Here is a 16,353-nt window from a genome sequence, read left to right as displayed (position 1 = left end):
CTGAGACATACCACTGAGTGGGACTGGGAAATGAGCTAAAATGAGTAGTGGATGTATACTCTTGTGGACCCTGCTTGAGACACAGTCATTCCTCTGGTGTGTCATTACTTGCTATTTGTACAGAGAGAAGAATGAGAAATCAGCCAAAGCATCAAGGGGAGTTCCAGCCATATTGAAACATCAGAGAATGTATATGGTATAAGAGAGAACTTCTGCAGTCACACAGTCCCAATGTGAAGTCAAAGGGAATTAACTTTAGTGACCACCTCCCATGTGGCACACTTTATGAGAATGTAACATCTATTCTGATGGGCACATAGCCTCACACATTCTTCTGTTTACCCATCAGGAAACTGGAGCATATAGGCTCTCAACTAACTGAGACAACAGAATCACAATAATAAAGTTGAAGTGGGTCGCAGACCTTGTAGGTGGGTCGTTGGGTGAAGTTTAGGCTGGACTGCTCAGGATTGAGTTGCTGGAGCATGTAGAAGTAGAATTGGTCCATGACTGGGACTGTCAAGGGGTCATGATCGAGTTTGTTTTCTCTGCCAGTTAAAGAATTAAGAGACAGGGAGACTGTCAAGCAGGACAGGTAGCAGCTTGAGAACTCTCACCCAGGAGCAGACAGAATCAGCAATTTAGGAATGGCTTCCATTGGGGGTGAGGAACACACATGCAGCAGGCACAGAGAAAAAGACCATCTGTGAAGCAGAAGGCAAATTTTGAGAAGCCAAAGTCCAGCTTCTCCTTAAGGGCTGGCACTGTTAAAGTCCTTGAAGGATCTTCTCTAATTCAAGGTTGGTCAATTTGAAGAAAGGCAAGATGGCTGATTGACAGCAACTGTTGTATATACATGTTTTGATCCAGCCTTGAACTTGTTGAGCCAGTCCATAGGCAGGGGCCCTATTGGCAGGAAAAAACAAACAAACAAAAACATAAGGCCTTTGCTTCAGCTACCAGACTTTTATATCAAGTTCAAAGGATGGTGAAGAAGCCAACCATCTTGGAAGTTAATTATCATTATTACCTATTCATGGCCCCTCTTCCTATCTGTTTGCCTATTAGGGAGTCTGTCTAGCTCCTAGACCCTTTTGCCACATGCAAAAGGTTCAGGTCAAGAAGGTGCTTTCGTGGTTTTAATCTGATTACTTCGTTGCTACAAAATGTGTTAGTTTGACTTACAATGGTGAAGTCAAGAAATAACTACTCCTTTGCATTTGCCACTAGTCCTTCAAGCCTGCTCAGTCCAACCCTAATCACAATTGCAAAGTTCTCAAGTCCCATGCCAATGGAAGCCCTTGATCCAAAGTGGCCTTCCCAGGCTTATCAGGAAGTTGCAAGCCATAAACTTAGTAGTAAAGAGAGCTGGTTGCCTTTGTGCCTAGTGTATTGAAGTTTCTCTGTCAATTGATCAACACTGCAGGCACATTCGGGTATGGGAATACACAGCTCCTACTCTCTGCACCCTTCCCACCCATAAATACCCCAGTAGAAAAACTCCCACTTTGCTGACATGAAGAACTATATGTTCTTCACAGTGCTTGAATCATCATCCAGCCTCACCCAGAATATCAGCAGACAGCAGCATGCTAACCGAGATCAGAGGCAACCTTAAACTGCTCTAGCCAGTTGGCTGCTACCTCTATCCATGCTCTAATACAAAATGGCAATGGGAAACCAAGGCCAGCTGCAGCTTGACCTTGCCTAGCCTACGCTGGGCTCTGGGCCCTAGACTCAGAATAAGTACATGACACAGAAAGCACAAGCCTGCTTCTCTTCTCTGGTTAACATCTGTTTCCAGATGCTCTAGTTGCCAGCCCATAAAATCCAAAGTTCTCCACAGAGCCCTTTAGAGCCTTTGACATATTCAGCTGGCACAGCCAAGATGAAGTGAATTTCACTGTGGCCCATGCGACCTCCTTGGCACATAGGAGCAGACTCTAATCCATATAACCACGTCTTCTCATCATCACTAGAGGTGACGATCCAGCCAGATTCTGTTCTTTGGCAGGAAAGAGGCAGTTATGCAGCAGGCCAAGTGTGAGTGGTGGCATGGTATCCTGTCCTCTACCTCCAAAAGACTTCAGGAGATGATTTGGCTGGTTTTTCCCTTGGGTTGATTGGTTTAACTTCTGAGACAGACTTTCACACTATAGTTTAAGCTGGCCTTAAACTCAGCATTCCTCCAGCCTTACCTTCTCGTGTGCTGAGTTAGTAGGCATGAACCTCCATGCCTGGCTTTGGCTAGGTTATTCCTGAGGGATTTGCTTAACAAAATCTCTTCCAGTTGGCCGTTGTTTGTGTGTGGCTGTTGTTTTGTTTTCTGAGCAACAAAAGATATTTCTAGAAAATTCCAGACACACTTTCTAAGGTTCATATTGTAAGCTCCTTAAACGTGTGTCAATATTTTTATGTACAAAATATTGTATGTTTTAAGAAGGGCATGGTTTTATTTAATCGGACACATAAAAAAGTCAGCACAGAGATGAATTTTCTGACCCAAGAGTTGCTGCTAGGAGAAGGCATGGCCAGGCCTCAAGCCACCACATCACCCTTGTGCTCCACCCTGCTTCCTTTTTTAAGAGTGCCAGAGTACATTAAGATCATATTACACGTTTCAAGGTGAGCAGGAATCTTTTCCTGAGAGAGGATAGAAAGTACACTGACCCTTTGAACTTGGCTTTCCCTTTTTTGTAACTTACAAGTCCAAATAAATGCAAAGGGTAGTGTCTCTGCCACACACCAACCTCTGAGGTTCTTACCTTCTCCAGACCGACTTTCTAATGAAGCAATACACGCAAAAGACTCAGCTATAACATGAGACTATATAAAGGGACATGAAACATGTTGGGAGTCCAGAGAAACAAGCTCACTTTACCAAGGAAGTGTTGATGTCCCTTGTCCTTTTACAACCCTGCCAAGGGCATCTCAAAATAGCGTGAAACGTTACAAATAGAGTTGGCTCTGATGTGCACAAATAAAGCCGCAAAGGTCAAAATCCAAATGATATCTTAATTAAATATCTGTAAATTGCAACATGTCAAACTAGTCAGTTGTAACTGCACTCTTAAGGAATCATGTATAATTAAGTTTAATGTAGGATGAAGGTGAATTTTAATGATTGATACAATGTCGAACTGCCAGGGGTTAGAGCAGGTAAGTGCTTGGGGATCTTAATGCCTTGAAAAGGAGGGTCACCATTCACTCCAAAGGCCACGTCTCAGGGAGGTAAGAACTGGAAGGATACTTCATAGAGAAAAGCAACATATAAATCCTGTCTGTGCTTTCTCTCCTCCATCCACAGAGCATTTAGTCTTATTGCTTTAAACTCCATCTCTGCTGATCTACTTTCCATTTCAATAACAAAGTACCTGAAGCTGCATACTTCATAAAGACAACAGGTTTATTTAGCACAACTCTGGGAGCTAAGAAGGCCAACCAACGTGACGTTGGCTTATTGAGTCACATATACACAGACCCATCCCCACTCCTGTTTCGCATTGCATCATGGTAGAAGACATGGCTTGAATTCCTATAGGATGGAAATGATCACATGATGAGACTTCCTCAGAGACAGGAAGTCACTGAGAACTAGGGACAGAGCAGGCTTGTCTCCCCCTACCCCAACAATAGAGTTATGAGAACTAGCCTGGATACCATGACAACTATCTTCATTTATTAAAAGGGCCTTGTCTCAGTGGCTTCCAAATAAGCTCCACCCCTAAACATCTTCCACCTCTGAACACCACACTCTAGGAACCTACCTGTAGCATCCTATTTTCCTAATCTCTTTTCCCAGATTTTACTGATTCAATTAACTACTGGGAATTACCTGAGAGGCATCTCAATTAACAAATCTAAAACAGCCCTTAGTCACCCCAACCCCACCCGCTTCACCACAGCCCCTACCGCTCTCCCTTCTCCGTAAAGCGCTGTTATAAATCTACTCAGTTGCTCAGCACTCCTCTTTTCTACCTCAAATCCAAAGTGACAGCAAAGTGCCACTGAGTGGCTCACTTCTGCCCACCCCATCAGCCTTTGAGTGTGTTCCCTGCCTTTCTCCTACACCTCCAGCTTCTCCTCTATTCCATCCTGGTGGTCAGGCTATCAGGTTTTGTCTCTTGGTTATTCAGAATAAAACCTGAACTTTCCTGAGATCTCTCTGCCCTTACCTCACAATGCCCTCTCCTTTGGCCTCATACTCTGGCCATATCAATTTTCATTGTGTCCTTCAACAAAATCAGTGTGTTTATGCCTCAAGATACCAAATCTTAGCTTTAAAAAAAAAACAAAACTCATTTCTGTTACGAGATAATGACTATGTTACTTTGCCATGCTCTCCCCAGTCTGGGACACCATGCTGGTATGGAGCCACAGGTCGCCTGTCTCATGTGAGCTCAAGTACCCACCTTTTTCTTTCCATAGCCACAATCACGTGACACTCTCGATTCATTTGCCTGTTTACTGTCAGTGAACTCCATGAGAACTGGTGCCACTCTGCCCATCTTTCCCACAATTGTATTTTATATGTCTAGCATGCTTTGTCTAATAATGGGTTGTGTAATAAATGAATAAGTAGACATCAGAGAAGAGTGGCATTTGACTTGAGTCCCCAAATAAACAATAAAAACCCTAGGATCCTTAAGTTCTCAGGAAAGTCTATGCAAAGCCAAGAGGGTCACTTGAAGTACTGTGCAGGGAGATGGCAGGCAGAGCAGAAAGGGTGTGCAGCTGGAGTAAGGATTCATGGGCTATTGCTATCCCTCCATCTTATCTTCACCACAGCCATCAGCCCTCTTGAGAGAGGCTTCTGACTTGCCCAAAGACCCTATCAAGTCACCTCTTGACTTTTCGACAATGTATTTGGAAAACAATCATTCAGAGTGAGTGTGAGGAGGGTATACTTGCTTCAGTCCCCAAGGGCTGACAGCTGCTTTGAGCCTGCTGATGAAAGGCTAGGGAACTCAGCAGAGCTCAGTGACCAGGTGAGCTCACACCAGAGAGTGGTCTGCAGCTCCTCCTTGTATGCCAGGCTGGGGGGGAACATGACAAAGTAACGCATTATCCCATAACCAAAGTCCTGTGAGCCCTGTTAGCAAACCTGGGGGAACAAATTCTAGGTGTTTTCAAACAGGCTCTTGTTGCTTCCTGAATCATAGTGGTTCCAAAACAATGAAAGATAAACCATCAGGAGTGAGTCTTCTTCACCTGGATGCATGATGGAGATGCATGATGCTGCCCTTGAAGTCTACAGATGCTGGGCCTCGTCCACCTGGATGCATGAGAGAGGGCGCAATGGCCATTTGTTGACTTATGGCTTGGGGCCAAATGCCCCAACTCCCAGCATGCTCTTGTGGCCCCCTGAAGCTAGTCAGCAACAAGCAGGCCAGCTCACCCACTGAACTGTGCCTTTGTATCTTTTCCCTCAATGAGATTGAGTCCTTGCAAGCCACCTTCCAGGCCTGTTCTCTCGAACATGCTGTGTAACTAGCTGTGTTTGTGGCAGATGGGCAGTAGAAGCGTTATCCTTCTCTACAGATCCAAATTGAATTTATTGTGCATTTCCTGATAACCTGCTAAGGATCTGTGGCTGAGCATGCTTCTTCTGTGTTCATTACCGGGCAGAGCAGCAGCTTGTTTCCAGGGCATGCTGGGATGGCCATTTGTCCTCTAGAGGTCCTGTCATCAGCGAGGGTTGCTTACTGAGTCTCTGACAGCACAACTGCCTTAACTGTCTCTTTCCTTTCTCTTCTCCCATCTTCTGAGCCCAGCTCACCAGGCAGGTGACCCCTGTGGCTCCCACAATGGGAAAGAGACTGGGTTGAACCTAGCATATTTTGAATACCATTCATCCTTTCCGGAATTTGAAAGGAGGCTGCCTGGCTTCAAATGGTAACTCTCTTACTTATTAGCAGTGTGGCTATGGGAAGTACACTTCTCTGAATGTTTCCCTATTTGAATAGTGATAGTCCTACCAAGACATCATTAGGATTGAATGACAATGCCTGTATCAATGGTGATGGCTCTTAATACTATTTTAACTATAAATTAACATTTATCCTTGATTCGTCCTTTCTGCTTATAAGTAGTCCATGACCAAATCTAATCACCTTGCCTCTGGTTCTCTCTTGAGAACCTTTTTCCTTGACCATACTGGATCAGCTATCTCCATCCCCTCTACCACGTTAAGTCAGCGACACTGGCCTTGGCAGCTGGGAGCCATCCTTTCATATTTTTGACAGACTCAGCTTTAAGATTCAAAAACATACACACATACAACACCAACAATAAACCAGAAAACAGGATGTGAAAATGCAATCTGAGCTCACTCCTCTCCTACTAAAACCTGTTGCTTCTGGTACTGCCAGAGCCATCAGGAAGTCCTGCAAAATCTGACCCTGCCCCTTTCTCTCCATTCTTCCCTCCATCCTTCCTCCTTTTCCCCCTATGGCTAACTCTGGCCTTCCTTCAGTGCCCCACATTAGTCAAGTCTGTCCTTGCCGGCCTCTCTAGACTGTAAACACAACAACATCGGCTTTTTCTCATTGATATCTCCCATGCTTAGCACTGTTTGTGCTATAAAAGATTTGCTTAATGGGTTTTGGATGGATGGATGGATGGATGAATTATTTAATTGAATATATTTTGGCAAAACTGTAGCATCAGGAAAAGTAAGATGGCACTTCTGTCTATTTGATTCCTGTTTTGGAGTAAGGTGGATAAGAATTAAATTATATAACATCAGAAATGGCAAATTATTGGCCAGGTAACTGCTGAATCCATGAAGCCTTTTGTACATATTCCAAACCATGGTGGAAGCATCTAAACCAGGAGGAGTAGGCAGGAATTAGCAAAAGTAAATGTATGGGCTTGGAATATATATAACTCTAAAGCTGGAAGTGGTCACACATATTGCTAATCTCAACCTCAGAAGGCTGAGTGAGCTAAGAGGATTCAAGTTAGAGGTTAGCCTGGGCTACATAGAAAGACCCTGTTTCAAAAGCAAAGAAATGAAGATATAGCTCAGTAGTATGTACAAGGCACTGGGTTCAATCCCTGGCATGTTAAATACGTACATATTCTTTCATTCATACATACATATATATATGTATAAACATTTATGTATATATATATATGTGTATGTATATATGTATACACATATGTGTGTATGTATGAAAAAAAAGAAAGGAAGGAAGGAGAAAGAGAAAAAGAAGAGTTTGCTACAAGTCTAAAGGTTCAGACAGCAACTAAAAGCCTGCTGGGCTGAAAGTGTAGGGCAAAACTAGAATACCTGCATAGCTTTAGGACAGTGGGAGGTCCTGGGTTGTTCTATTCCCAGCACTACAAAAATCAAAACAAAAAGCTGTCAATGCCTCTTTCTCTACCCTCACTCGGTAGCTATGCTTCTTTACATCTGCTTTCTACAAAAGTCTATTTTCATTTTTTCCCCCAAAATACACAAAGCTTAACTTGCTACTATACTCCTCCTAGCTTAGCTTTTTTTTTCTTTGTCCTTAATCAACCCATGGCCTCCTCATTCTAGCTCTGCAGAATTCACACACAATGATTCTGAGCTGAAAAGTAAAGAGGAGCCCAGGGGGTTCCACAGACATAGTGAGAGGCAGGCAGGTGTAGAGGTGAGGTTTCTCAATACCATGGAGAATTCCTGGGGTTAGCTGGAGCATCATGGCCTATGAGGTTTGCACCAGAAACACTGATGAATGGATTTGCACTGAGGAATTCCCAAGCTTTCCACATCTCTATTTCATGAGGCCAGCAGAGTACAGAGGCATGGAATCTACTTTCTGATACTAATTCACTCCTGCCCCGATTTGGGATGTGTATATTCTGGGTTTCAGGTCACTGAAGTCCAGTCTCCCTGTCTGCAGAAGGGCATGAACACAAAGGGCCTGTCTTTTCCTGGGAACTTCAAATGTGCTGGTACTCCAAAACCACAGCCGAATCAAGTGGTTATCAACAGAGGTATCACTATGCCCATGCCATCTCAGCCTAATTAAATATGGCTTTAAAATACAATAGAATATTAATTCTACTTTAATATATTTTTAATAAATACAATGAATATGAAATTTTATTAAAATAATATTCACAACTTGCTGTGAATATGATTCTTACCTCCACCTCTCTGAAAGTCCGTGAGAGGATGCACCTGGCTTTCGCGGAGGGATAGGAAATCCCAGAATGTCTTTGCAGTGTTGGCACAGTGTCCTAGAGAAGCGAGCAGCCCAAGCCTCCAAAGGATTCTAAGAAGACTGGCTGATGCAGGGCAGGGATGCATCAGAATTACTCTGAAATTTCATGTAGTCAGCGTCAACCCACCTCAGGATTTCTAATTCAGCTGGTCCCTTGTAGAAGCTGAGAATTCTGCTCCTGATGAAGTCACGGTTAACACTAATGCTGCTGGCTCCACCTTGGAAACCACAGACATGGTTTTAAATAGCAGACCCACTAGTTAGACTCAGAGACTCGGGTTCAAGTCGCAGTTCAGACACTAACCATGTAATCTTTGGTCAATCACTTACTCTCCCTAGTCCTCAGGTTTTATTGTGTATAGAAAGAACACAGTAATGACATCGTCACTAAGACGCCAATGAGACACAAAACAGCCACAAGGTGCCCTTCCCCTACTGACTCCCAAAGTGCTGGTTACTGTTTCTGATTGTGAACACACACTTAAGGAAGAACTCATTTTGGCCCGAGTCTTCAGTCTGAAATCAGCCGGATCCCCTGCTGTGGGACTGAGGAAGTCGGGCATGTCAGGAACATGCTACCGAGGCTGTGCCCCTCACCGTGCCCAGGAAGCAGAGAGCTAGAAGTAGCTGGGGCAAAGTGTATCTTTACAGGACATAGACCCCATAAGCTACTTCTTCCAATGAGGCCCTACCCCATACGTCCTACCACCTTCTAATAACATCATCACCTAACGCACCCATCCACTGACGAAGTCAGAATCTTCAAAATGGAAGCATTTCCCCAAAACCCATCAGGCAGCAGCCAGGCTTTTAATATTTCAGGCACAAACCATAACCAGAAGCTGTAAGTGTGGCTCTGCCGGGGCTGCCATGGCAACACTTGAGTGGTAAGCAGTGTAGAGCTGGTGCCTTTCCAGAAAAGTCCTGCCCACAGGCAATGCTAAGTGAATATCCAGGTGCTTGGCTGACCTCCTCGCAGAAAAAGCATCGATAGCCCAGTGCTTCTCCTGCAAGATGCTGCCCATCCTGACCATACGAAATTAAGTTACTCATCCCAGACCACATGGTTTGCAGTGGGCGGAACTCCCACATAACAAGGGCAGGCTACCTGCCGACTCCGCCATACGGACTCACACTGGGCAGCTTTGCTGTATGAACTTCCTGCAGCTGCTGTGACAAAGGATCACAACTTGGCACCTTAATGCAGTATGTATGTGTTCTCCAGCTCTAGTGGTCAGCACTTGGGTCTCACTGGGTCGAAGCAAGGTGTTAACAGGCTCACCTCCCACATGACCCTGAAGAGACCTGAACCTCACCTTTTCCAGCTTCCAGAGATGTGCTGCTTGAATCCCTTGGCTCAGAGTCCCTTCCCCATTGCCAAAGACAACAATGCCTTAAACCTCTTTCTGCTGGTCATTGTAATACCTTCTTCTATAGTCAAATGTCGCCCTATTTCCTCTCCCATAAGGATGCTAGTGATTATATTGGTGCAGCCAATGATACTACTAATAATCAACCCCATCCTGAGATTTTTAATGCCATGTAAGGTCATACTGACAAGCCAGGTTCCCCAAGCTTTTTTGTGGGGCATTATTTAGCCTGCTACGCTTGGATCAATCTTCTACCCTCTGAGCCACCATTTCTTTTCAATAGTGAAAGGAAACTGGTAATATAGCAGCAGGGGAATATTGCCATGTGTTACCCACTGGGTCACACAAGAAATGTCCACTGGCTTGCTAAATGCGTCCTCCTACTCTGTTTTACATTTAAATAGCATTAACATATTAGCCTTATTCACTCAACAAACACCCAGTGAGCACTATTCACTACGAGTGGGGAGATTCCCTACCTGTCTGGCTTTCATGCTGTGATAGAGACAGGTAAAGGGTGGGGGCTTAGGTTTGAACATATGCTATGAAAGAAAAGTGAAAGCCAAGTGTGGCACATGACTTTATTAATCTCAACACTCAGGAGGCAGAGGCAGATAGGATAGCCAGAGCTGTTACACAGAGAAACCCTTTCTCAAGGGGGGAAGGGGAGAGAACGAAAACAGCGAAGAAAAGAAGATGGAAAGGAATGTTCTACAATGTTCCCCGATTAGCAAAGAGTAAATAAGTAGGTTGTGTAGACTGGTAGTAAGAAAGAGCTGAGACAGGAGGCTGGCAGACAGGGTGAGTCAATACAGCTTGGAGCACCAGGAAAGTATGAGGAGTGTTTGTGTGCCAAAGCCTTGGGTTAAACCAAATAGAGATGTCCTGGGGGGTGGGGGGGCGGGGTCACCCTAGATGCCATGTGAAGGAGTCTGGATGATAGCTGTGCTCCTGCAAGAAAGCTGCAGAGAAGCTGAGAGTTGGTCCTCTTGCTGTTTCGCTCTGCAGTAATCTGTGGATCCTTTGCAAGGAATCCCAGAAGCTCTAGCCTCCCTATGAACACTTACATACCAAACTCCCAGAAAAGGACAGCAGCTTCGGTTCCTTTAAGAGTCTCTTGCCTTTCTTCTTCATTGAAACCTTTATGATTCCTGTTTTTGTAACTTCACTTTTGGAGCCTCACGTCAGAGCGACCCGTCAGTCCCCTCAGAATCTCACTTTTAAAGCATTTGTTTTTAAAGATATTCTTACACCCCTGAGTCCCATTTTACCCATTCATTTGCTATTCCTATTATATGAAAATCGTTAAAAGGTGAAGACTTTAACTATTAGAATATTAGGGAGTAATAATCTCAGTTGCTAGAGTTGTAAATTTGTTCCACCTTAGTAATTTTGCTGGACATGATTGATGGCAACTGTGATGTCTCCTTAGTAGAAACGTCTGCTTCCCTAAACAAATGGTTCCTGGTCTTTTTCATTCCTATCTACTGTACTGTTGTTGATTGAGAGCATTTGCTCCATGGACTTCAAATAATTGGCACTAACCTTCTATGCTGGAGAAGTATTTTGAACGTAAAATTGAATTCATTGCAGGCATAACTAGAAAAGTGACCATGTTTTCCCAAAGATATTTCAGGCCTGGGAGAGAACAGTACTAGTGTGTTGTGGAGCCTGAGTCTGTCTAGTCCCCTGGAATCAAGATTATGAGGCTAGATGCTGGTAACTTACCATGTCAACTACTCCGGCATAATCCACACACCTTTTTTTCCCATTGCTTTGGCTTCCGAATTCCATTATCTTCTACATGCAAACCCATTCCTATTGTTACTGCTTCCAGCAATCACCGATTCTCTGGCTAGCTTTCAGATCTATAGCATCCAGTAGCTGCTAACTACAGCAGTCAACCAAAGTTTGTAGGAACTGTGTTTATGACTTAATTTTGATTCATGTTATATGCCAAATAGTGCCTGGAACATAGCGGGTTCTCAATAACTACATGCATAGTGAATTAATGAATCTCTGGTTGCGGTGCTTCTAGCCATCAGGTAACAGGTTTTCCCCCTTTGAATTTCTAACTTCTTACATGTCAACTTATTTGCTTGTCACAATATTTTAACCAGTGTACCACATGACAAATAGTGCTCCCCGTCCTGGGAAATGATTTCTAGCCACCAAAAGCAGTAGCTCCCACAGGGAAGACGCCTGTGTGCAGCACCACAAGGCACCACGGACTGCAGAGGAACTTGGAGTAGCATGGGTGTGTGGTAGGAACGATTCTCAGAGGCTGCCACAGGGGAGGTGAATTTAAGTGAAGAAGGAGTAGAGTTTTTCTGGGGTGAAAAAGAAGGGAGAAAGAACAAACCAAACAGATACTCCAAGCGGAGAGCGCAGAAAGCGCTTGGAAATCCCAAAGTGTCTTGGAACATAGGGATGTGTCTTAGGTGGCCTCCTGGGACCTAACAAGGTGACATTCACGTTCAAGGGGTTTATTTGGGAGAGAAATGAAATTCTATTGGTGACATGTATTAAATAAGAGATGGGAGAGAGGGTGGCCAGTGATGTGATGTCGTCAAACCAGATACTACAGTAGTATGCTAGAGCACAATGCTGTGGGGAAACATTTGGAGGAGCCTCACAATTACCTCTCTCGAGGGGCAATGAGGCTGGGATCTTCACACACAAAATCTTCACCATGGGTTACAGACGCTGCTGGGGGTAAATCCCTCCTTCTCCTGGTGTACCATGTGTGTCTGACAATTTTCTTCTGAGGCTGAAAATAGCCTGAGGTAAGTCGCAGCAAATTTTCTTTCTCTGAATCAATTTCTAAGCACACATGTGGTTATGTCAAAGATTAGTACAGCGTACCCTGAGTCTGCCATAGTTTACAAGGAAAGCTGCCGGAGAAACAAACACAGAATAAAATAAGGACGAGATTTTGAAAGCTCTTGTATGTCACAGAACTTTGTTCTACATGGAGAGAACAGTGTTGGAAAATGCTATGGGAGGATTGTCCTTATAGATTTTGAACTTGTGGATGAACGTTGTGGCTCTTACTCATAACCCCAACACTCAAGAGGCTGAAGCAGGAAGATCACTGTAACTTTGACACAGGTCTAGATTACATAAGGAGTTCCAGCTCAGGGTGAGATTCAAATAATATCTCAGAAGGGGTTTATGAAAAGACATTCTATCTGTAGAGTAAATGACAGCACTGGAATGGGGGGTTGAGGAAATAATGTGAAAAGATTGTTTTTCTATGCTGGCCCTATGACTGGATGGTGATGCCACCAGCCTAGACTGGGAAGGACATGAGCATGGAAGAAGACAATATGGTTATATTAGTTAGGGTTTCTATTGCTTTGAAGAGACACCATGACCAATGGCAACTCAAATAAAGGCAAACATTTTATTGGAGATTCCAGTTTCAGAGGTTTAGTCCATTATTGTCATGGTGGAGTACAGGCAGAAATGGTGCTAGCAAGGTAGCAGAGTGTTCTACATCTTGATCAGCAGGCAGCAGGAAGTAAATGCCACACTGGGTGTGGCTTCAGAGCATCTGAGACCTCAAAGACTGCTGCCCCCCAACGATCACTTCCTCCAACAAGGCCACACCTCCTAGTAGTGACACTCCTTATGGGCTTATAGGAGCCCATTTTCTTTTAATATGACTGATGAACATGGCTACTGGAGGGCCCTGGAAAGCATCTAAGTGGAGACTACAGTAGACAGGGCAGTGAAGTGGGGGAGAGACCTGGAGTGAGAAGAGCTACACAGAACCCATCACTGTCAGGAGATCATTAGGACGGAGGAAGCAGGAGGACTCTGGGAGTTTCATCCCTCATCGTAGTTCTTTGACCAATCTGGAAATGGCATGGCTTCTCCAATCCCTGAGTACTACTTCTTCATTTCTCTTTGGGTCTTCCAAGAATGATGATTTTTTTTTCTCCGTGTGCACAGTTGGGTATGAGGTGAACAAGATGAACTATGAATTGTGTAATGTGGGGCAACCTGATAGACTCAAATTATCATCTTCTTCCTGTATAAAGTAAGGGTCCTGGAGGAAGGGACCAGCTTGCCTGAACTAACTTACGTAAATAGAGAGTTTGCATCTGCCCACAAAGGCAAGCTCAGGAGCACTGTGCTTTTAACCTGCTGACACTCATTTGTGCCTAAGGCTTGGCTGCTGATTAAGAAGCAAGCGCCCTTGGGACCATCTTTCAGAATACTTAAGAAATCCAAGCAGCTGAAGCCATGGTGATAACAGCCCTTTGTAACTATTTACCTTGCTGTTTCAGCATGGGTGTGACATTGCTTACAGATGAATGGCCTTTCTGCCAAACAGTTACGCTGGCCAAGGATGGGACAGCCTCTCCATGGGAATGGGCAGGTGATGACACTTCTTTCACAGTCTTGGCTTCCATGTATGATACTTTTATCTGGCAACAGTGAACTCAACTCCTGATTGTTTATGGCATGGCTTTAGGCAGAACGGTTGTGAACGCCTGCACTGTATTTTAGTCGATCAACTCTTGTTAAATGTGTGTCAGAGACAGAACACAGCAGTCCAATTAGAACAGGTCTCAAAACAGCCACTGTGAAAATGCTGCGTATGGCATGTGGGCAAGAGACTAGAATGATGCCAGGAGCTGCACTGTAGCAAATCACTGGCCAGACTATCCCAGCCAGATCCCCTACTATTCCCAGGCTCTGGCAATGCAACACATTTCCTTACTGATTCAAGTTCAAAGACTTTATGCCTCTCTCTCCACTCACTTCTTCTAGGCAGGCCATCAACATTTATCAATAAGATTAACAATAGCATTTATTCCCTATGTGTTATGTACTTTATTCTGAGTACTTTTAATTCCTCACCAAGTGCAGTTATCATAACAGTTTTCTAAGGAAGGACTATGCTGTAAATTGGAAGCAGAATATCACTAAGAGGTCCATGATTTGAATCAATGGTCTCTATTCTATGTAATTATTGGAAAGAAGAAGACTCTTGCATTATGGAGTCTCCTCAAAAGTTACGTTGTCATGGCCAGTCTTAAAGGGTACTGATCCTCTGGCCATTGCCCAGTTCTCTTTTTTATTTGTTTGTTTGTCTTGGTTTTTCTGTTCATTTGGGGGTTTTGCTTGTTTGTTTGTTTCCTGGCCACCATGAGGCCTCCAGGCTTTCATTGCATGCATTCCACCTTGATATACTGTACCACTACATGTCTAAAGCAACTCAACCACAACCCAAGTTGAATGTTGTCACTTATAAGTTTTTGGTCCAGGTATTTGGTCATTAGTGATTGACAGTTACGCAAGAATTTATTATCACATTTTATAATTATGGAAACAAGAGTTACAAAAGATGGATAACTAATCCAAAACTCACAGCTATGAAGATGGCATGTGGATCCAGCTTTCTCTGCCACTACACTTGATCAGCTCTCCTCCTGCGGAACAGTAATGACATTACTTGCCACTCCTTTAGATGGCATTTTGAGCTGTCCAGAGAATTGTCACAAAGCATATTATTTGATCCTCCAAACAGACCAGAAAAATAGGCAGGCTATGGATCACCCTCCGCCATAGTTTGCTTTTTATTGCTCTAATAAATACCAGGACCAAAAGAAACCTGGGAGGAATGGTTTATTTCATCTTATCGCTGACATCATAAAGGGAAGTCAGGGCAGGAACTTAAAGGCAAAGATCTAATGGCAGGAACTGAAGAAGTCATAGAGGAATTCTGCTTACTGGCATTCTCTTTGTTGCTTGTTCTGCCTGTTTTCTTATACAATCCAAAATCATTTACTAAGTGGTGATACCACCTGTAGTGAGCTGGGATCTCCCACATCAATTATTAATCAAGATACTGCCCTGTAGACTTTTCTACAGGCCAGTGTAATAGAGGCATTTTCATGATTGAGGTTCTCTCTTCCCAGATGGCCCTCGATTGTGTCAAGGTCACAAAACAAAAAAACCTCTCCAGCACACCCCAGTTGTTACTGGAATGATTAAGACTCTGACTTTCCCAAAGCTGCCTCTCAGAGCTTTGGATAAGGATTACCTGGTTCTTCACTATTCTCATAAGTACCATGCTCTTCCCTGAAGCCGTGATTTCCACTTTTGAAGTAACCAATGTATAAGGCTCTCCTTTGCTCTCTTCATTCTGTTTTCCTCCCGCTATTGGTGTTAATTTAGACACTAGGAAGGCATGAGGCTAAATCTTAAGGAGGAAATCCAGCCCAGTTCTTGAGGAAATGAGCATGAGGGCAGCTGAAGGAAATAGGCTCCACGGGCAATGAGACCTTGCAACATTGTGTTCTGGGACCTACCCTGCCCTCATCATTCTGATTGCAGAAGCTCCATTCCTGGTTGGTTTCCTAGGCTTTGCTTCCAGGTCACCCAGTCCCTTTTTACTGGGTTGATATTCTGTCATGTATACTTACTGTTGTATGTAGCGATTAATATTTGCTACTGATCTATCTTTTAGTAACGCTGCTGTTAATCCTCAACAGCTGTATAACCAAATCATCACACAGAGACTGGAATTTATTTAGTAACCCTAGAACACAATGCTGGGCAATAGTTATTCCATCCTAAACCTCCAAGCCCACATAGTTTCCTACCATTTAGATTTCCCACCTTATACTTGATTTTAGTGATATCTTAAGTCCAGTTCATTTCTACATGTGGTTCCAAGACCTCTCCCCCAGCTTCTCTCTCCCAGCTCTCTCCTGCCACTTCTCCTCCCACTTCTTTCTCCTCTGGCTCCT

General features: G+C 43.9%; 1 protein-coding gene across 2 annotated transcripts in view; it reads left to right on the top strand.

Moving 5' to 3' along the window:
* Pcsk5 (proprotein convertase subtilisin/kexin type 5) overlaps window positions 1–16,353 on the top strand; it is a 424,706-nt gene that overhangs the window by 287,737 nt on the left and 120,616 nt on the right. The gene's annotated exons all lie outside the window — the stretch shown is intronic.

The sequence above is a fragment of the Meriones unguiculatus genome, chromosome 1, assembly GCF_030254825.1.
Source record: "Meriones unguiculatus strain TT.TT164.6M chromosome 1, Bangor_MerUng_6.1, whole genome shotgun sequence".
Lineage (NCBI taxonomy): Eukaryota > Metazoa > Chordata > Mammalia > Rodentia > Muridae > Meriones > Meriones unguiculatus.
The sequence above is the reverse complement of the archived record's forward strand: the minus strand, read 5'-3'. Positions and strand labels throughout refer to the sequence as shown.